Source organism: Delphinapterus leucas, chromosome 17 (genome assembly GCF_059928025.1).
Source record: "Delphinapterus leucas isolate spDelLeu-1000000601 "Yukka" chromosome 17, BTC_Dleu_Yukka2, whole genome shotgun sequence".
Taxonomy (NCBI): Eukaryota; Metazoa; Chordata; class Mammalia; order Artiodactyla; family Monodontidae; genus Delphinapterus; species Delphinapterus leucas.
This window is the reverse complement of record NC_143145.1, coordinates 19,952,099-19,975,437: the sequence shown is the minus strand read 5'-3', so window position 1 is coordinate 19,975,437 and position 23,339 is coordinate 19,952,099. Positions and strand designations below refer to the sequence as shown.

At 41.4% G+C, this 23,339-nt stretch overlaps 1 protein-coding gene across 1 annotated transcript in view; it reads right to left on the bottom strand.

Annotated features, from left to right (window-relative positions):
* SAMD12 (sterile alpha motif domain containing 12) overlaps positions 1-23,339 on the bottom strand; it is a 412,832-nt gene that overhangs the window by 375,582 nt on the left and 13,911 nt on the right. The gene's annotated exons all lie outside the window — the stretch shown is intronic.

Sequence of the window (23,339 nt, the reverse complement as noted above, 5' to 3'; positions counted from 1 at the left end):
GCCTAGTAGCTTCCTATTTTCACTTTCTCTCTCCACATCCTTTAATGCAGATACCCTCACAAATAAAATCTAAAGCTCATGCTGAGTATATTTATTCATTCCACATAGGAGTTCCTCCTGTGTACCCATGACTATCTGAGAAATAGCGGGGAATGTTATAGGAAACATACATTCCCCCGGGATGACATCCATGAACCAACGGGTGTGTGTGAGTGAATGTGCACACACTTATGTACATATAGCTGGTATGTGTGTTTTGAGGTCTCTGGTGGAGAACTCTCTCATCTCCTTGTGACCTTCAAATGTAGCTAAACTTCCATCTTTATCCCCTTCCCCTTGGTCTCAGGATTTAAGGCCAGAACCTCCAATCCCCTCCCATCTCCCTCGAGACTCCACTTGATCAATAATCTCCTTTTACCCAGGATCTTCAGTCTCCCCCTTTCTCAGCATTCTTCCCCTTTACGGGACGTCTGTGATTCTAAAATTCTTCCCTTTACTTAGCACCCCAGGGTTTCCTTTTCTCTTGATCAGGCTTGTGAAAGAATATTTTACACCTGAGAGATGAGGGAAGCCTTCCCAGAAGTAGTCAGTCAGGTGTTTTTCCCCACTCTCGACTTCTCCCTTAACAGGTCCCATCCATTCCCAGCACTTCTGATGCAATCCACCTGACCATGACTCTCAAATTTTAAATCCAGCCCAGAGAGACCTCTCTCACGAGCCTCAGATGTAAGACTGTGACTCAACATCCCAATGTCAGTGTATCACAGACTCACACTTAACATGTTCACACTGAACCTTGGTTTTTCTACCAAAAAATATTCACTTTCTCCTGTCTTCAGTTACTCACACAGAAACTGAAGAGTCCTCCTTGACACACTCTCTCCATAAGTCACCACATCCCTCGTATCTATCACCAGAGCCAGTAAGCACTGCACTCAAAATGCTTCTCCCATCCACCTACTTCACACCCCCACTGCCATCACCCTGGTCCAAGCTACTCATCTCTGTCCCCCAGAATGTGACCAGCCCAACTGCTCTTCCTTGCTGGACCCCCGCAATCCCATTTAAAAATGTATAGGTTAGTTCAAGAGACTTCTGCTACAAAACAGAAACAGACTCACAGACTTAGAGAACGAACTTACGGTTACCTGGAGGGGAGGCATAGTTAGGGAGTTTGGGATTGAAATATATACACTGCTTTATTTAAAATAAAGAGCCAACAAGGACCTACTGTACAAAAAATGGATGGGGGACAAGAGAATGATATAGATGAGATGAGATTGGCCATGTGTTGATAATTCTTGAAGGTAATTGGTGGATTCATGGGGATTTATTATACTACTCTTTCCACTTTTGTCTATGTTGAAATTTTCCTTAATAATAAAGTAAAAAAAAAACACAACTTTCTAATGTCTTCATTTTACACCCAGATCATTCAAAAATCTTTAACGTGGCCAACAAGGCTGTTCATAATCTGTCCCCTCTGGACTTTGTATATAATGTTTCTTTGCCTGAACTGCTCTTCCCCATTCTTCACCTAACCCCTACTTATCCTTCAGGTTTTGGTTTAAATACCAACTCTTCAGATTTGATCATGTGCTTGGAATGGCAAGTATTCAACATTGTACGAATGATCTTAAAAAACTTATTGTACAAAGATCCATATGCATGTGACCCTATTTCAACTATTTTATATCAAAATTATCTGAATTTCTCTTCTAGCCTTTAAGCTTCCTAAAACAAGGGCCAGTCTATTTCATGGTGCCTCGTAGGCACTCAGCATGTATTCGTTCATGCCTCTTCCCTCAGATTTGTGGTGCGTCTCAAATAATCTTCATGAAAAACTCTGAGACATAATTATATTCATTTCACAGACAAGGCAAATGAGGCTCAAAGGGTTATAGTCATAAAAAGTCATACAGGTGTCTACTGAAGGTCACAAAGATCATGTATCATTTAGGTCGCAGATAATTTCAAGTTTCAGGTGAACAAACCCAAAATAGATTAAGCAGTAAGGAAAATCATTATCTTTCAGGAGAGGGAGCCCAGTAATGGGAAAAGTTCTGAGTTAGCTGATTTCCAAGTTCAACGGTGCCATCAAGGACTCTTTTTCATCTTTCTATTTTGCTATCCATAACATCACCTTTATTCTAAGCCTGGGTCCCCACGTGGCACTAGAGTTACAAGCTTCTGGTTCTCATCTAGCAATAGAGACAGCTTGATTGATCATCGTTTTCTTCCCCAAATCCTCCTCCAAACTTGGATCTTTTCTCAGTGGCCCAAAGTGAATCACACACATCCGTTAGTGAACTAAAACCCTGGCAGTAGAGATAGGATTACCCTTAAACCAGCTGACCTTCACCTAAGGTCAAGTACCCAAACCACATCGCTGTTACTCAACAAGGCAGGGGTGGAATAGATGCTGGAGAACCAACCTCAATGCCCAATTCGGGCAGTGGTAGAAAAAGAACAAAATCTATGAGAGCATGAGGCTAACTACTGTTAATATCAATCCGCTTCCCCATCTCCAAAGATCAGCCTACTTACAATGAATCTTCAATTAAACATATTAAAATTGTGATTATTAAAAAGAGGTGAGCCTGTGTCGGGAGGTGGCGGATGGGCATGGGACAGATTTAGAGATTAGTGAGGAAAAGAAAAAAGTGTGCATCTTTGATCTTACTCCAGCATGATTCCCAGCTGCTTCCTGCCTTGAAATTCATGGCCTAGGAATATCACTGAGCTGCTGATAGCTTCCAGCGCCTCCTGTTCTCCTCTGCCATCACCTCCCCACCCATCAGACTCTCGTGCTTCCCTCGCTTTTGCTCACCTTGGTCCCTCCTCCTAGAAAGTTCTACTCCACCTCAACCTTACTTCCTTCTTTGGGAAGTGAACTCCTACTCAGCCCACGTGTCTTTTCAGCAAGCCTTCTAGGAGCTTCTGGCATCCTGGTGCTTCATCCCCTCACTCTCTGAGGATGTCTGTCTAATTGACCTGTCTGCTTCACCGACCACAGCTGCCAGCTCCACCTCCACTGCCCAGTCCAGAAACGGTCACATAATAGGCACTGGAGAAACATCTGCTGAACGAAGCACCCATCTTCTGTCTTTACACAACTGTGCCTTATATCAAAAGGTATCTTTTCTCTGCTAGTAAATACTAAGTGTACAAAATGTAAGATCTCTATAGACATGAGATGGGTTATGGCATTTTGACTTTCTATGCATGTCGCGTTCTTCACACATATATTTTAATCCTCCACAGCTGTTCCCTCCTCGCCTGCAAATCCTGCAGTTGATGTAGGTTTGTGTGTTTGGGTTTATCTGTTTAAAACCATTTCTGACAGGCTTTGTTTTGTTTTCCCTGAAATTTCATGTCCCTGATGTTTACAAATCAAGCGACTTTTAAATGGCCTCTTACACACTGTGACCTCCATCTCTCTGTTCATCACGTAAAAGGTGCCCCCGTTTGCTTTCTCTTTTCTATCCTCATCACTACCCTTTCTTGCTTTCACTGAAGTTATTTATTCAATTTAATGGGCTCAGCAGCTCACAGGTCAGCTTTGAGATCTTCTTGTTTCCCTGACCTTCCCAACCAGTCTTGTGCCCTATGGATTTCTAGTTATTGAACTGACACCGCAAGCTGCTTGTGGTCTTTACCTGAAGGGCTGCCACTGTCCCTTTAATGTTAAAGTTGCTAATGGTGAACTCTTAAAATGAGGAGTTAAAGACCAGGTTTTACAAATGTTGCTCTTTTAAAAACCTAGAGAAAATTCCTCATGCAAATACACGTTTTAGTATTGTTTTGAGATGCCAATTCGAAGGCAGCATCTTTTTTTCATGTGCGAAAACCCACTCCCTCAGAAATTGAAAACCCACTCCCTCAGAAATTGAAAACCCTTGCACATTGCTGGTGGGAATGTAAAATGGGACAGCTTCTGTGGAAAACTGCATGGCGAGTTCCTCAAAAAGAAGAATTAAAATAGAATTACCATTTGATACAGCAATTCAGCCAAAGAATTGAAGTAGGGACTCGAACAGATATTTGTATATCCATGTTTATAGCAACATTATTCACAATAGCCAAAAAGTAGAAAGAACCCAGATGCCCATCAATGGATAAACAAAATGCTGTATGTATGTACTACGGAATATTATTCAGTATTAAAAAGGAATGAAATTCTGATACATGCTACAATAGGGATGAACCTTGAAGACATTACACGAAGTGAAATAAGCCAGTTACAAAAGGACAAGTATTGTATGTTTCTACTTATGAGAGGTACTTAGAACAGTCAAATTCATAGAGACAAAGTGGAACAGTGGTTACCAGGGGCTGGAGGAGAGGAGAATGGGGACTTATTGCTTAGTATGCAGTTTCAGTTTGGGCTGATGAAAAAGTTCTGGAGATGGATAGTGGTGATGGTTGCACAACAATATAAATATATTTAATGCCACTGAATCACACACTCAAGAATGGTTGCAGTGGGGCTTCCCTGGTGGCGCAGTGGTTGAGAGTCCGCCTGCCGATGCAGGGGACACGGGTTCGTGCCCCGGTCCGGGAAGATCCCACATGCCGCGGAGCAGCTGGGCCCGTGAGCCATGGCTGCTGAGCCTGCGCTCCGCAACGGGAGAGGCCACAGCAGTGAGGGGCCCGCGTACCGCAAAAAAAAAAAAAAAAAAGAATGGTTACAGTGATCAATTTTGTTATATTCTACAATAAAATTTTAAAACAAAAAACCAAAATTGGACTCCCTCTCATTTCACCTCTCTATTGCCTGTTAAGTGGAAAGTTCCAAAAGTATTTTTATTCTTCTTTCCATCATCTTATTGAGATTTTCAGGTATAACACGTTTTTTGCTTTCTTTTTAAACAAGTATAATAGATAATAATAGCTCCGTGGTATCAGATTACATTAAAATGTTCTTGGAAAGGGCATGTTCTCCAAAATGGGCCCCAGCCAGACTGGCAGAAGACATGCTTCACTTTCTGGAAGCGAGCCTGGGCCTTCCCGGCCCTGACCTCTGAGGGGTCCCATTCCGATGGGACTTAGGTCACAGTAACAGACTGTGCCTAAGTGCCAGGCTTCATTTCATCTCCAGATGATTCAAGGAGAGCTGAGGGATGTGCTGGCCACAACATTCATTTGTAAGAACAAGTGGATCGTACTTGCCAAGAAGTCATGCAGCTTGCCAGTCCTTTCAGTCCCCACCCACGCCACACTCTCCCTGTAGTGAGACAAGGGACAGAGCCTCATTCAAGTTGAATGGCCCTTTATTCCCCGCCTCACTGTGAACAGAGATGCTGTGCAAACACCCCCAGTGGTGCCGCTCTGGCTCCTGCCCCTATGTTTCTACCAACACACAGACGCTGCTTGCAGCTGCTGAGATGTCTTGTGCTTCTCTGCTTTGCCAGAATTGATCTTTTTCCATAATATACTCTTCCCTTCCCTTATTTGCATGGATAACCCTTCAGGAGATAAGAAATGCTCTTTCTTCTTTCCCCTGTGAAGCTTTAACTGATTCTGTATGCATTATAGCCTCCTAAGCAATGTGGACCACGTCTCTTTTTCTTATTAAATCTGGTGTGTGTGTGTGTGTATACACCATGCGTTGCAAGTATTTATTAACACGTCTGCCTACCCTACAACTAGGAGCCCCATGAAACAAGTGACTTCTTATTAAGCTTTACAAGCCCAGTGCCTAGCCAAATGACTAACGTACAGTTACGCTGAATCATTGCTCACAGAATGAGCAGAGGTATCATGGAAAGATACTGATTCAATCCTACTGACTGCCATTCCCTTCTCGTGAGTAGCTTAGATCTTTATTTTTCAAAAGAGCAAATAAGAGTTGCTTCCAACCTAATTGGATAATTCAAAGATATGGTAAATCATGGAACCACAGAGCTGTCCCGGAACTGCTGTTTCACTTGACTGCCTTCTGCAGAACAGACACAGTGTTATTCATCTGTGTACCTGCAAAGACTAAGTTGCACGTCTTTGGCACCTCATATATGTTGCTAAATGAATACATGACCTTATGACACAAATATACTCCAATCCCCATCATTAGCTATTAGAATTGAGATAGATTGTTTATCATTTCATGTATATTTCTTGCTTCTAGCTAGAGAAAAAGTTCCTAGAGGACATGGCCCTTGTTTTGTACATCTCTCATATATAATATTCACATAGCAGACACTCTCCAAATATCTGTTTAAGTAAGGGAAGTGCCTTATTCGTTAATATTCTGCATTCAAATCTGGCAGAACTCTACTCTCTAGGAGTAATCCGGGCATCACAAAAGGCCTCCCGCCCTTTGCAGGAGACACTTCTGGTGGCTAAACATTCCCAATCTCTCCTCCTTGCCACCTCCCACAGCAGGTCTACAAAGTCAAAACTCAATTCTCCAGCCTCCCTTGCAGCTACAAGTGGCTGCTGACAGATTCCTGCCAATGGGACCTAAACGGATGGATAAAAAGACAGTCCTGGAACTGACAAAAGAGAACAGATGTTGATACCGCGCCCTTCCTTCCCTCTCTCTGCCTTGAATGCTGATGTGTTATCTAGAGCTGCTATAGACCTTCTGTGACAATAGGGCTCCAAACATGAGTGAAAGCCAAGAGGCTAACAGCCACACTGGCTCTGCCATCATTGGGCTACTCTATGTTCGTAATTGCCTCCCTCTGGACTTGGGGCTCTGGGAGAGAAATAATCCTAGTTGTTAAGCCACTTTGAGTCAGGTGTTCTCTACCATTCAGATGAACCGTTCCAAACTAACATATGATTCCATTTTAACCAGTTACATAAGATTGCTTAGCTCTTCCTCATGGAGAAAAATAAGAAAACTGAAATCCTAGCAAAATATTACAGTCTGGGTTTCGTAACTCCCATTATGACTTTAAAAGCTTACCTAAGTATAATAATACCTTAGCAAGGAAGATGTACATTAAGAATACATGTTGTTATCACGAAAATTATCATCAGAGGTAGACTCCATCCAGGTCTTCCACTGTGAAGACCTGAGGGCAAAAGTCTTAATTCATCTGGGGGCCTTTGGGGCCCAGAATACTCACAAAAACTTCTGCGCGAACGACTAAGGACGTGTTCATGAGTGTCAGGTCACTAATGTTTTAACATGAAAATAAAGCAATGTACCAGAAATGTCTCAGGAACATAAGCTTGGATTAAGCTAGTGGATAGGAAGCACAATGTCTACTTGGGTAAAGGAACCTGTCCAGTGGACTTCTATGGCAGCCCATGGGCCAAATCCAGCCTACCACCTGTTTACATATGCCTTGTGAGCCAAGAATAATTTTTACATTTTTAAATGGTTGGGAAAAAACCTAAAGGAATATTTTGTGACCTAAAAATATATGAAATTCAAATGTCAGTGTCCATAAATAAAGTTTTATTGGAACACAGCCATGTTATTTATATATTGTCTATGACCAACCACTCTTTTGCTACAATGGTGGAGGTGAGTAGTGGTGACAGAGACAACGTGGGCTGCAGAGACTAAAATATTTGCTAGCTGGCCCTTTACAGAAATAAGTCTGCTGAGTGAGCCCTGTCCTAGGGTAGAGTGGAACCACGTTCTGGAGGACCCTACGGTCCAAGAACCCCAGCCCCCTTCACTATATCATCAAAGAAGAACTCATGGATCTTTGAGGAACTTGCCTCTGACTTATCCTGCACTCCCCCACTCCCAGGCAATTTAAATAAGCTAAATTACGTTTGATTTTATCATTTGGGTCAGGCTATGAGGAGTCAGAATATGACTTCCAAACCTCTCCTTGGTCAGCTAAATGTGGTTCTGCAAATATATGTCGAAGCTTAACATTTGTAAATACAGGTTGACGTCTTTTTGTCACCATCAAAAAGAACATGGTAGCGGGGGTGGTGGTGGTGGGATGAACTGGGAGATTGGGACTGACATATATACACTAATATGTATAAAATGGATAACTAATAAGAACCTGTATAAAAAAATAAACAAAATAAAATTCAAAAAAAAAGTATTTGGCATACAGCAGACCAAAAAAAAAAAAAAGACAGCTATTATTTATCCCAATGCCATCTTTTTTTAAACAAATTTATTTATTTACTTATTAAAAAAAAAAGAACATGCTAAAACACAAACTTCCAAACGGGCAACGCGGAGGCATTAAAAGAGGACATGCCCATTCCCAGCCAGTCTGGAAGGGACCAGTAATAGACGCATCCCTTATTGTAACAAGAGGAGGAAGACACTCTGCTGATGAGAGAGGGAGGGAAAAAATACGGAACGTGAACAGTTGGACCCCCAACACACACTCTACTGTCCTCATGATTCGGCCCAACGGCAGCCTTGACAGCTATCGTGTGGTCGCCAGAGCTGGGCCTGGATGACTCCATCTCAGCCAGGTGTTCAGACAATGTGTGGCTGTGTCGGGACACTGCCTGCTCCGAGCCACCTGAAGCACACTCACTCCAGCTCATGTGTCTACAGAGATGATGTCCTCTTTGTAAAATACTTTAAGGGAACCTTCAAGTATTCCCAGAGACGACTTAAGGGTAACAACCACAGCAGATATTCACCCCTTCTACCCATGATACCTGGACTAGACAATCTAAACACAGAGGATGTTTACATAATGCTTAACTTACACACTTCACCAGCAGTAGAGTAGGGGAAGGCTCTGGACAACCTCTAAGGCACACAGACATTAACTCTTCTCTTTCGTGAAGAGAATACAAAGGTAGATATACTCAGAAGTTCTATGAAGCTTTAGAGGATTCAGGTATCAGACTGATAAAGAAATAGGTGGTCTACAATGGTGACTAAAACATTTGTATCCATGATACTATAAGAAACAGATTTCATATTATGAACCAGTGCCCAAACACGTCTCTATCTATATATATGAACTGAACCAAGTTTTCATAAAACACATGATCTACTCTGATTTTTTCCTCATGAAAGGCTGAGTGAGTAGCGCAGACTCTCACCCTCCCCAGGCTATAATAAGGTACTCCAAAACCCACAACAGGGTGGCATCATAGAAGGCCAGGTAGAGAGCCCAGACTTTCACCTCTATCAGCAGGTAAGGAGGCCACCTCCCCACCCCTGCAATGTCATTTGAGATACGGGGAGGCTAGACTTGCAGCCTCATCACAGCAGGCAGCCCCTCCTTCCTGGGCTGATGTTGAGGAAGCCTGGTGGGAGTCAGGACTTTCACCACCTCCCAGTGATAAATAACTAACAGGCCCCACCTCCCAGGTATCAACTTCAGAGTGGGGAATGTGGATTTCAAATTCCACTTGGCCAGAGTGGCGTTAAAGAAAGCCGGCTAGGGCTTTCCCGGTGGTGCAGTGGTTAAGAATCCACCTGCCAATGCAGGGGACACGGGTTCGAGCCCTGGTCTGGGAAGATCCCACATGCCGTGGAGCAACTAAGCCCGTGCGCCACAACTACTGAGCCTGCGCTCTAGAGCCTGTGAGCTACAACTACTGAGCCCACGAGCCTAGAGCCCGTGCTCTGCAACAAGAGAAGCCACTGCAAGAAGCCCATGCACCGCAATGAAGAGCAGCCCCCGCTCGCCGCAACTAGAGAAAGCCTGCGCGCAGCAAGAAAGACACAACGCAGCCAAAAATAAATAAATAAATAATAAATTTATTAAAAAAAAAGAAAGCCGGCTAAAACAGAAGGTTTAATTAAGATTCAGCATTCCATAACATAAAATGAAAATGTCCAAGTTTTGATTAAACAAACAAAAAAATCACTCATAACCAAGAACCAGGAGGTTCACACACTGAATGAGAAAAGACAAATCAATAGATGCCAACACCAAGATGACAGATCTCAGAATTATCTGACAAAGATTTTAAAGCAGGCCACGTAAAAAATGCTTCAATGAGCAATTAATACACACACACACACACACACACACACACAAACACACACACCAGAAAGCTTCCGCCAAGAAAGTCTCAAAGAAATAAAAGACAAAGAGAAATGGAAATGTTAAAACTAAAAAATACCCAAAATAAAAAGCTCAGTGGACTGGTTCAAGAGCCAAATGGAGGAGATGAAGGAAGATTTCATTGGAAAGGGAAGGGGGAGCTTCCTTGGCAACGCAAGTGTTCTACGTCTTGCTTTGGTTACACAACACTATACAAGTATCAAAACTCTAACCGGAACACTTAAGATATTTGCTTTCTATTGGATATAAAATAATCTTAAAAATGTAACAAAATACAAACACTAGATATACGTTAAGAATTTACAAATGTTTTTGAACCCTGTGCTTTTAGTCCTATCCCTCTGCCCTACCCAACACACAGCTACACATTGATTCAAGCCCAAGCTCTATACTTACTTGCTATATATATATAAGTAGGACAAGTTATATTACCTCTTTTCCATAAAATGGAAATAATAATATTACCTTATTACTCACCACACATTGTTATTGTATTGACAATACAAAATTAAAGTGAGATAACACATATGGGACACCTGACACCTACCACATGCTCAACGGGCATCCATTCTCCGTGTACATCCTTCTGCCCTCCTCCATCACAGTGGGGGAATATTTGGCACTAACAATTTCAACAATTGTTAAATAGGCAAAATGGTAGTCATGTAACTTTAAAAGAACATAATACAGACTTGGAAAGTAGGAGTCCTAAGTGAAAAGGGAAAACTAAAGTGAAATTAAAAAAAAAAAAAAGTGAAGAAAAGCCAGAAGGTAAAAAGGACAGTTTTTCAAATATATAAACAACCTTGGTGAGAGTTGAGAAATGAGGTTAGAAATAAAGATAAAAGCAAATAGCTGCACCTTGTAACATACTCTCTATGGGTGAGCTGATGGTATTCTCTGTCAAACCAAACTAATGAAAAAAAAGTGTCTCTAATTGTTTAGAAAGTCTTTACATAGTACAGTCTGGTATTTTGGGAAGAGAGGAGGAAGTAGTACAGAATTAACACATTGCATCGACTATCACTAAGGTATTAATTAGTAGAAAGAGGGAATTGGAAATTAGAAGGAGAAAAAGACTTAAGAGATACTAAGGCACTTGTTTAAGGCCACCATGAAAATGGCAAAGAGGAAATGAAAACAAGAACTCTTTCACATCACATACAATGCTGTTCCCACCACACCATGCATCTCTGGGGAATAAGGGGTTTTTTCTCTCTACATCTTAATTATTCTTTAGCCAGTAAAATCATGGGCTTTGGAGTCCAATAAATCTGGTTCTGCCACTGACTAGCTGTGTGGTCTTGGGCAACTTACTCAGCTTTAAGTTGGGGTTATCTTACCTATAAAATTGGGATAATCATAACTTTTTTACAAAGCTTTAGAAAAATTAGATGAAAATGTATTTAAAGTTTTTAGTTAATGCCTGGCACCTTACTAAGTGCCCCACAAATGGGAACCACTGCAATATTACTTCCTTCACTCTTGTTAATATCTTCATGATATTGATTTCTTCAAAAGCAAATACGTGACCCTTGGATTACACATCTGCATGCAGCAGCGTGCACAACTCCACTAAAAAGAAAGGGGTAACAGGTCAGTGTGGCTAGGAAAGGGAGAAGAGAATAAAAGGTCAGAAAGGCTTCAGAGAAGAAAAAGCAGCTTTAAAATTCTCTTGCAAGGGTCATCCTGGCAACTAAGGAAAAAGAATATTTCAGGCAGAAACATGGGTTTTCTGTCAAATCAGGGAAACACGAAAAAGGTGTGATAGGTCCCAGTCTGACTTGATGAATGTGGGTGTTCTCCTTCCCCGAGGGGGCGGAGCAAGATCTTAACAGGCAATTTGTTTGCTCATATTCTCTATTCATGGTAACGCTCAGACGAAAGGAACATTCGCATTTTAACAAGCCTCATCCCTCATTTCACCTGATCTTCACAAATGTATTATATGCTATGCGTGTGTATATGTATGGACTTGTGTATGAATATATATACACATAAGTCAAAGATCGTATTATCTAAAAGATCAAAGAAGAGCTACAACAATGGGGGAAATGGACAGAATGCAATTTAAGGATTGAGAATTGGCATTTTAAAAACTTGTAGTGATCTGAGGACTAAAAGTAGCTCAAAAGTCAACAGAGCCTTTAACAGGCATACAATTTGCCAGAGAATAATTTAAAAATTTTTTCATTTTAAAGCATCTCAAATTTACTAAGAGAGTTGATAAGATGCCATCCAAATCGGTATCACAAATTGCAGCTCAATACTCCTTGGTCAATCCTTTGAAGGCACATTGTCCAATATGGGAGCCAACAGTTGCATGTGGCTATTTTAGTTTAATTATACATAAGAACAGCTTGAAATTTAGTTCCTCAGTCACACCAGCCACAGTTCTATTGCTCAACAACTATGTGTGGCTATGGCTACCATATCGGACAGTGCAGATCGCTGAACATTTCCATCATTACAGAAAGTTCTATTGGATAGCACAAATTTGAAAAAAAAAAATCAGTGTCTTTCTTCCTAATGTTAAAATCAATTTGTTTTGTTCTGTAAATGTTACTCGAAAAAGAACTGAGAAAACAAGAATTTGAAAATGATTTCTGGCTTTTCTATATTTGTATTAGTGATTTAAATAACCATATCTACATTTTAGGAATAAGAAAAAGATTAAATATAATGCCATAATTAGGAATATTTTTAAAACTTTGCTCTTTGAGAATGAAGATCCCTGTAACCTGTCTATTGCTCTGACTTTCATACACATTTCAGATACGCTTTTGTAGAACTGATGTTCTTGTTTGGTTATTTTAGACAACTGTTAGATCTTTGAATAAACTATCCCCCAACTAGTTGCCTCTGTTGCTACAAATCAGGGTTTTTTTTCCTTTTTTAATAAGCTTTTAGAGACCCAAAATTATCTGAGAAAGACAAAGATAAATTAGGAGTCAAAGATAAATCAGCTCCGGCAAAGCTCACAGTCTACTGAAATAGTGGCTCCCAAATGTCTACCCAGAGAAGAGAGAGAGATGAGATGAAAATTTCATTGGTCCTCAATGAAATGAAAACAGCCTCTTGTGAGTTTTCCACTGGCCACATGTTTTCAGTATAAAGGCACGTCCTTATTTTCATATTGTCTTCCCTGCATTTCCTGGTGTTGACTCCTTATCTTCTATGAAATTAGATGAGAGATGGTAAGTACCACAGCATCTGTGCACATAAGTTTTAATGTCTGTGCACGTAAGTTTTAACGTCAGCAAAAAAGTTATAGAAACTGAGTGTCCCCATTTTAAAAAATTACTTGTCTATGAAAGCTAGAGGATTGGATATTTCTATGATAATGACTAAAAATAAGCAGGCCAATAGTTACCTGCAAATGATATGGGGATAGGAGAGGGTGGGAATAAATGCTGCTGAAAAAGTAATGATGAGAGGCTTCAAAAATGAGAAGGGGGGCTTCCCTTGTGGCGCAGTGGTTGAGTGTCCGCCTGCCGATGCAGGGGACACGGGTTCGTGCCCCGGTCCGGGAAGATCCCACATGCTGCAGAGCGGCTGGGCCCGAGAGCCATGGCCGCTGAGCCTGCGAGACAGGGTTGGAAGAAGAGGTGAGGTTTGCACTCATAGATCAGGGGAAGGTGTCCAAGCAGAAGGGCCAATTTAAAAGAAAGTACAGGGACTTCTCTGGTGGCGCAGTGGTTAAGAATCTGCCTGCCAATGCAGGGGACACGGGCTCGAGCCCTGGTCTGGGAAGTTCCCACATGCCGTGGAGCAACTGAGCCCATGCACCACAACTACTGAGCCTGCGCTCTAGAGCCTGCGAGCCACAACTACTGAGCCCTCCTGCTGCAACTGCTGAAGCCCGTGCACCTAGAGCTCATGCTCCGCAACAAGAGAAGCCAAAGTTAGAAGCCCAAGCACCGTAAAGAAGAGTAGCCCCTGATTGCTGCAATGAGAGAAAGCCCACATGCGGCAACGAAGACTCGACGCAGCCAAAAATAAATAAATAAATACATTTATCAAAAAAAAAAAAGTACAGATTAGGGAATTTTGGAGCATTTACAAGCAGGAACAAATTTTTAAAATCTAAAGTACGTGAAAAGAAATCTTGAAGATGAGACAGGATAATCTGAGAGCAGATTATAATGAGTTTGAGGTCTTGGGTATTAGGGCAAGAGGTCTAATATTTTTTCACTAATCAGATGGAAAGTCAAGATTTTGAGCAGGGAGAAATTTAGCGAATGTTGTGTTTCAGTAACATGGATGACTACGAGATTATTTGCGTGTTGACATGCAAGCGACCTTTGAGATACAGTTTAAGTCTCATTAAAACCCTCTCCCCTATTCCAACACATACCTGTATTGCTTCATCTGAACTTCCAAAGCTTTCTTTCGTTACCCAGGGCACTGCGCTACTACTTCTTCAAGTTACTACCCAAAAGTTAGGCATCAAATAGATCATGTTCTTGTTAATTATCAACATCATTACCTGTGTCCCTTTCAATACTGGGCTCATCATGAGGGCTAAATAATGCCTGCTGGTACAAGTCAACACATACCCCCATAGCCCCTATGTCCCCACCTGTGAGTCCCAGAGCTGAACGCTGGTGGGTGTGCATGCTGTGGACATGTTAATCACACACATGCACACTGCCCTAGGAGACAATGAACGCAAAACCACAAGAGAACGGCAGAGAGTGTGACTGCGTGTTAGAGAAGGGATTTATATTCCTACTTAGCTTTTCAAATCAGACTATGCTTCTAAAATATTTTAGCAGTGTCTTCATTGCTATAGATCTTCTTGGCTGGTATACAAATGAAAACAACGCTAAAGAATACACTCTGAAAGATTAGCAATTCATTTTATGGTGCTGTAAATTATTTCTAAAGATGCTTCTAGTCAGTTCTCAACATGACAGCCATTAAAACATTGTAAACACCAACTGTTACCATCTAAATCTCTCCTTAAGATTAGACAGAAGCGGGCTGGATCAAATACATAAGGCTCAGATCAAAGACAGTTATCAATCCAAGCATTTGCCTCCCTGGCTGCTGCGATCCAAAGCCATGAGAAAGATGGCACCACTCTGATTTCATGTTTTCCACTTTCAGCTGAATCCTCAAGCTGCCCTGTCTTCTGTCTTCTCCACACTCCTCCCATAAGTCTATTAACATGCTCAAATCTTGCCCTGTATAATAATCCTTCCCCAACTCTGTCATTCACATATTAACCAACTTCTCCCTTTTTTCCCTTTTCCGACAGTAAGACAGTTAAAAGTACACTACTGTTTATAGTTTAGGCAGACCTATAGGGGCACTGTTATAAGCACTTAACCTGCTAGGGTGGATCAGATCTGATCAACATTCACTCCCCTACCCTTGGAGCAGAATATGTCTATACAATGACTTTCGTCTTGACCATGTAAGTTAATTTGGCCAATGGATGTGAGTGTAGGAGACGTGAGCAACAGAATTCAACATACTTATGAAGTTTGCTTTGCCCTCATATGTACTTGTTATAAGCAGAGAAAAAGCATGCCCAGAGGCTACTGCCCTTTCAATCTTGACCCTAGAATGAGACACACAGAGCAGAACTGGCCCCAAAAGCCTAGTTAGCCTCTCTTGGCAGAGAGGTAGAGAGAACCAGACCCACAGGAGTCTGCCAGCCACAGCAGGATCCTGCTCTTTATCCTAAGGCCAATGGGAGGCCTTTAAAGGATGCAGCTCCTAGGCAAAGTCATCTCCATCCCATCCAGATACTGTTTCGGGTCCCTTTAATTCCTCCAGCATGCAGCATACCGTTATAGAAGCATGTAGTACAACACAATAATTGTTTATGCATTTACCACACCACCAATGCCAACTTGTCCCCCTACAATGGTAACTCTAATTCACGCTAAAGACAATAGTGACTAAGCTCTGGTAATCAGTGAGAGCTTAGAGGAACAGATATTTGCAATGATGGGTCTCACCCCTTTGAACACATGACCTGAATATTTCCGAGACAGGATAAGAAAAACACACGCAAAGCTAGGGGAGCAATCCACAACAGCCATGCCAATCTCAGAGCAGATCCTGACTGCTTGCTGTGCAGGCAGCAGAACTGAATCTGGGAAGCAGCTGGTGCTAGAGGAGGTGGCTCTGCCAGCTGCTACTAAAATAGACCAGAGAGTAGCAGGCATTTCATCAGCCATCAACCCTCTGCCCCCATGTGCATGGCGGACTCCTTGTTATTGAAGCCTCCACTTAAGCATCATCTCCTCAGTGAAGACATTCCTGACCACAAAATCTAAATAGCTTCCCAGGCAAACAACACCTCATCATTCTGTTTCGATTCTCGACACACAGCACTTGGTGCTCTCTGATGCTGAATGGTGTATGTGTTTACTGTCTGACTCCATCAACGAAAAACTGTAAGTTGTGGGAAGAAGGGGCCTTGCCTATGTCATTGTTATAACCCTACCACAGGGCCTGGTACATGGGCAGCACTTGGTAAGTAACTGTTAAATGAATGAATGAGAACGGGATGTCCTCTTTTACACACATCCTTCCCTTTGGTATTTGTTTTCCTCTGCAAGGCTGCTGCAAATGTTCCTGTTTAACAGTCATCTTCGAAGTCCACAAACATATGCAAGGTTTAATGTGTATTGTGTCTTTGCATTTTTCTGAGTAAAGAAACCCTAGCTTTCATTAGACAATCAAAGGATCCATATCTGCTATGGGACTAAATTGTCCCCTCACAACCACCAAAATAAATCATATGTTGATATCTTAACCCCTGATGTGACTATATTTGGAGACAGGACCTTGAAAGAGGTAATTAAGATGAAATGAGACCATAAGGGTGGGCCTCAATCCAATATAACTGGCATCCTTATAAAAAGAGTAAAACACTGGAGGGATGGGTATGTACACAAAAAAAGGCAATCTGCAAACCCAGGAGAAAGGTCTCGAGAGAAGCCAAACCTGCCGACAACCTTGACCTTGGGCTTCTAAGCCTTCAGAACTGTGAGAAATTTCTGTTGTTTAAGATATCCGGTCTGTGGCATTTTGTGATGACAGCCCTAGGACTCTAATACAATATCCCTGTAAAGTTGAGAACACCAATAAGAAGCTCCCATTTATTTGAGCAACTAAGTAGGCTATATTCCTTACATATATCGCTTCATTTCTTCATCCCCCTAATCCTGCTGAATGAATAGAATTGCTCCCATTCCACAGACCAGTAAATAAAGTCAGGACCTAAACCCAGTCAATAGTTCATCTTAGCTGCACACTAGAATCACCTGGAGAATGTGTAAAATCTCTCTTACCTGGCCAACCAGGAGAGATCCCAAGTTAATTGGTTCTCAAAGACCCCAGGCATCTGGTACTTCTAATGATTAGCCAGAATTAAGAACCACTGAGTAAGGCAATCACAATCTCCAAAACCTTGTGATACTCTGGTTATGGGCCTCCCCAGGTTCTAACGGCAACGACTACTGCTAGACTGTCAAAGGGCTCCCGCTCGTGGTATGCTCCGTGAATTTTGGTTATTTTGTCTCAGTCCACCTCCAATCGCCTGTTTCCACAACAGCCCACTATTTGCCTGGGGGTAATGCCCTCCCCCTCAAACCATTCCTTATGGTTCAGGTGGGATTTTGCCAATTCCTAAGCATAAGCACAGGCACTGGTCCTAAACCCATCAGCACTTTCCATTATCCCTATCACATGACCTATGTTGTCCAGTCAGAAAGACCTCTGCACTTGTGTGGGAAAAGATGGGTCCCCAGGAGGCTATGAGGTGGGAACTGCTATGCAGTCCTGACCTCTCAAGATGAAAGCCTGCCTGTGAATAGGGCTAGCACAGCAGCAGAGGAGCCAACAGAAAGAAATGGAGTTCAGGTGACACAACTAGAGACCTAGCCTTGGGAAAGGTTTCATCTATAGAGATCTACACCCAGGCTTCTTAGTTGGGTGAGCCAACATATAGTATCTTCGTACTCAAGACTGGCTGAGTTGAGTTGGGTTTTCTGAGATTGCAATTCATATCGTGCGTGTCATGTCAAACAAACACCTAGCCTCATGACTAGAAGGGTCTTCAGATATCAGTGGAGTGGTTTTCTAACTTTGTGTGTTGGGTAAGGAATTTGGATTTTATCCTGAGTTCAGCCGGATGCTCCTCAAGGGTTTTAAGCCAGCAAACTGGTGTTTCAAGATTTTCCTAAAAAAATTATACCGTTTCTGTATGCAACACATTTGGAAGGCTCAAAACTGGAGTCAAAAAAGTTAGATGACAGGCTCTTGGGCTCTCCTGGTGAGAAGAGATGAAGACCTAAGGCAGGACAAACGTAGTGAAAATGAGAGGACATGGGTTTGTAAATCATTTAGATCAGGGGTTGACTAGATTTTTCTATCAGGGGCCAGATAGTAAATATTTGCAGCTTTGCGAACCAGTGTTGCAACTGCCCAACACGGCCACTGCAGTACAAAAGCAGCAATAAATACATAAACTAATGAGCATAACTCTGTCCTAATAAAACTTTATTTAAGGAAATGGATGGTTGTTTGCCAAACCCTGACTTAGACAGTAAAAAGGGTCAAACTCAGTAATTGACTGGATGCGAGGAAGGAGGGAAAGGAAGAGTCAAGGCACTGCAGCTACTGGGTTTGAGGATCTTTATGTTCTTAGTGTTTGGCCCCAGAATCATAAATTCATTGAGTCGCTGAATGTCAGAGGATAGAAACTCATTAAAGTTATACAGTTTAACCACCTCGTTTTAGTGGTTATGATATTGAGGGCAGGTGCCTCTGATGTAGCAGGTAGTTAGCAGTGCAGGCAGGACCAGAATTTCTAACTGGTTTCACTCATGCCTCCACTGTACTACACTCCTCTCTTCTGTGCCTCTAGATAAAAACATTTCCCTCTCTGCCTTGAGACCACCATGTTATATGTAATAAAAATTATCATCTACTTAATAAGTAATACTAGACATCTATGATATGTCCCAGGTCCACTGAGAGACTGTCTCCCCTCTAGAAACCTTAAAATCTTATCTTTGTTATACACATTTTCCCCAAGCCATTTTTATGCTTCTGATTTTTTTTTTAGATCTGATATTTTTTTAAGTGGTTGTTAAACATACGTCATACTGCTCTGCTCTAAGGATTATTCACTTTCTAATCTGAACAATGTTTTATGTTAAAAGCATATAAAGAATTTATTCAAGCCAAGAACTAAAGCACTGCTTATTCAGCCTCATGACAGGAAAAGAATAAATCACAGACATGCATTATCAGAATATAACCACAGTTGACTCCAACTGAAGACCAAAAAATCCTACTAAAAGCCAAGTAAAATGCCTTATGCCTGCCATGCAAAACCAAAAACCATACAAAGAAAAAGGCTAGAAGGAAATATGCCAAATACTAACAGTGGCTGTCTTTTGAAGTTGGGTCCATGGATAATTTTTTCTTTCTACTTTCCAAAGGGTATACATAATAAGTGTGTAATTATAATTATTTTAAAAGGTTAATTTGAAAGGTAAGGAAATGTTGCTATGTTGCATTTTTTTAAATTCTTGAATTTCTAATAGTATCTTGCTCTAGGATAGTAACATAATATAGTAAATTACGCAAAAAATTTTAAAAAGCTTTAGGCTTGCAACAAACTATGCTTTTAGGTCTAAAAAGCTGATAAAGCTTTATAACTGGATAAATTATTTTTTCCTTCATGCCTATTGAATGATTCTTCTTTTAGTATTTCCAGACACCATATTCTCCTATTATCCTATTTTCCTATACAGTTGCCTTTTTCTCATCTCCTGACAAACCCAACGTGGTTGGCCAACTGCGTCTAATTTCAAGTTTTTCTGAACAATTATCTTTAAACACAATTGCTGGCTTCCCTGGTGGTGCAGTGGTTAAGAATCCGCCAGCCAATGCAGGGGACACGGGTTTGAGCCCTGGTCCGGGAAGATCCCACACGCCGTGGAGCAACTAAGCCCGTGAGTCACAACTACTGAGCCTGCGCTCTAGAGCCCGCATGCCTCGAGCCTGTGCTGCGCAACAAGAGAAGCCACCACAGTGAGAAGCACGCGCACCGCAACGAAGAGCAGCTCCCACTCGCCGCAACTAGAGAAAGCCCGCGCGCAGCAACGAAGACCCAACACAGCCAAAAATAAATAAATAAATAAATTTTAAAAAATATTAAAAAAATAAACACAATTGCCTATTCTCCTTAGGAGCGAGGTCTTGCTCCCTTCTTGCTTCTTTCAGGGACTCTTGATCCTACTGGTGGCTCCCTGAGACCAGGAACACAGATGTCAAAACGAAGGACAAAGGCATTATCAGAGAGCAAGTGGTCATGCCAATAGGTGAGTCCTTTTGGTTCAACAGTTGGCTCTTCATAAAGGCCTGCTCAGCATCATCCAGCTCTCCTCAATCTCCACCCCAGTGATGAAGAACTGGTGGGAAGATGCAGAGAGAAAGAGCAGAGAAAAAGCTAGTCAGGATAGAAAGAGGCAGCTGTGGGTGACCTGTGGGGACATCTCTTCACTCTAAGTTCAAAAAGACCCAGTCAGCAGAAAAGAGCAGATGGGAAAGTCTCTAGGAAGCAGTCAGCAGAATGTGTGCTTAAATCAGGTTCCAAAATGCCGCCATCTGAACACACAAGTATCAGCAAGGTCCTAAGAGGAGCAGCTCTGTTAACCCAGCCAGCACTTTTCCACTTGCCCTTTTTCAGGCCAATTTATGGTTGGTGCCACTTCAACACCAACTCCTGATCTCAAATATAAAATATACTCTTGCCCCAAGAAGTTCTATAAACAGGAAACCCTCTCTTTTGGGGTTGAATCTATGTTGGTTTGTGTGACTGCCTTGGTCAAATCTGAAGACTACACATGCACTACAACACTAGGATGAAAGTTAGGACATATAGGCTTTTTCCTACATGCTATCATACATTGTTCTAAAAGCCTGACGTGCTGAGCGAAATATGAATTCATCCAACAATTGTTTTCTGAGCACCTACTTTGCACCAGGTATTTTTCCAGGTGCTCAAATACATCCATGAAAAAACAAAGATGACAACTGTAGTGGAGGGAAATTTCTGGTTAAAAGAATCCTCTTCAGAGATGGAAATTACTAGAAAATCTACATTTAGATTGCTAACTTTCTTAAAAATATAACCAGACATTGAACCTGATCTGGAAGTTAATGAGTAACAAGGCATATACCCAGCAATCATATATTGGAGTTTGAATATTGAGTCTTCTGAGTAATTAACCAGCCCAATAAAAAAAAAAAAAAGACTTAAAAATCCTGACATAAGACGACCCACTCTCTTGTCCTAAAAAATATCCAGCCAGTTCATCTTATAATGAAAACCATGAATGATAGGCCTAATTTATACATAGAGAACTTCCTAATTTTTTTTTTTAATGTGGGCTATGTGGGCAGAGAGCCTAATATCTACAAACATCTGACAACATCTAACCAAAAAAGACCAGAATGAATAGAAAGAAAAACATCCTGGAAGAAATACAGAGAGTGAGGTAAACCTCAATTGAAAAAAATAAAAATGTTAGCACTAACTAATATCTTTTCATATTTTATTGAGGATATTACATCCACAAAATAAGATTAGGATGCTGTAAAAACTTCAGGAAGCCAAAAAAATCTCTGGAAAAGTTAAAAATGATAGTAGAAATTGTAAATGCCACAGAAATTTGAAAGATAAAATTTATCTACCAGAAAACAGAACAAAAAGAACAGAGATGAGAAATAGAAAACATAGACTTCAAAAATAAGAACCAGTCCAGGAACTTCATCATCTCAAAAACAGCAGCCAGAGAAATAAAGAACAGAATGAATTGAATAAAAGGAAATCCAACAAATAATTCAAAAAAGCTCTCAGAAATGAATGACATGTTTCCACTTTGAAAAACCACTAAATACACAATGCAATGGAAAAACATAGACTCACACCAAAGCGCATTCTCATGAGATTTCTCAACACTAGGGATAAAAAGATTAAATAATTTCAAGAAAAAAATGCATATTTCATACCAATGATCAAGAATCAGAAGGCTTCAGATTTCTCAAAACCAAAACTGGAAACTAGAAGATATTAGAGGCTTCAAAATTGTGAGGATGGCTTCCCTGGTGGCGCAGTGGTTGAGAGTCTGCCTGCCGATGCAGGGGACACGGGTTCGAGCCCTGGTCCGGGAAGATCCCACACGCCGTGGAGCAACTAAGCCCGTGAGCCACAACTACTGAGCCTGTACTCTAGAGCCCGTGAGCCACAACTACTGAGCCCGCGCGCCTCCAGCCTGTGCTCTGCAACGAGAAGCCACCGCAGTGAGAAGTACGCGCACTGCAACGAAGAGCAGCCCCTACTCGCCACAACTAGAGAAAGCCCGCGCGCAGCAACGAAGACCCAACACAGCCAAAAATAAATTAATTTTTAAAAAATATTAAAAAAATAGCTGATTCACTTTGCTGTACAGCAGAAACACAACATTGTAAAGCAACTATACTCCAGTAAAAATAAAAAAAGATTAAAAAGAAATACAGCTTTAAGTATATTACTTAAAGTTATAAAAGTTAACCAATAAAAGGAAAAAAAAGAATAAAAATGGCTGAACTGCTTCCACTGTATAAGAAGAAGAAAACATCAATGAAACATTAGGGAATAACTAGACAGACTAACATTAGGGAACAACTAGACAGACCAAAATAAAACTCCAGAAGAAAAGGATGGGTAGAAAACTTTGTTAAAGGAACATACTGAAATTTACAAGTATAAAATGCCTTGGCAATAATCAAATAAAAGTAGTGCACATGAAGCAATAAACTGTAATAAAAGTTGATGGGCATAACTAAAGAAACTTTTACAAGTGTGAGTTCTACAATTAACTTGGATCCTGTCCTCACCTTGCACAGACCTCTCATGCCACCTAATACACATACACCTTTCATTATAAAAGGTAAGTGTTTTCTATGGCTCTGACCTTGACAATGACCATCAACAAGTTACAGGAACAGAGCTGATAGAATGTGATGATACCTTGTGAAACATGGACAGAGTTATGTATTTGTTGCCCTCTCAAGGGCTCCCATCATCGCCCTCATTAGTGCTGTATCTAAAGAGAATAGATTGATCACTGTGCTTACATTTTTTAAGGAGGAGGAGGGAGAATAAAATGCATTAATATTTTATCAAGAATTAAACAGCGGGCTTCCCTGGTGGTGCAGTGGTTGAGAGTCCGCCTGCCAATGCAGGGGACATGGGTTCGTACCCCGGTCCGGGAGGATCCCACGTGCCACGGGGTGGCTGGGCCCGTGAGCCATGGCCGCTGAGCCTGCACGTCCGGAGTCTGTGCTCCGCAAAGG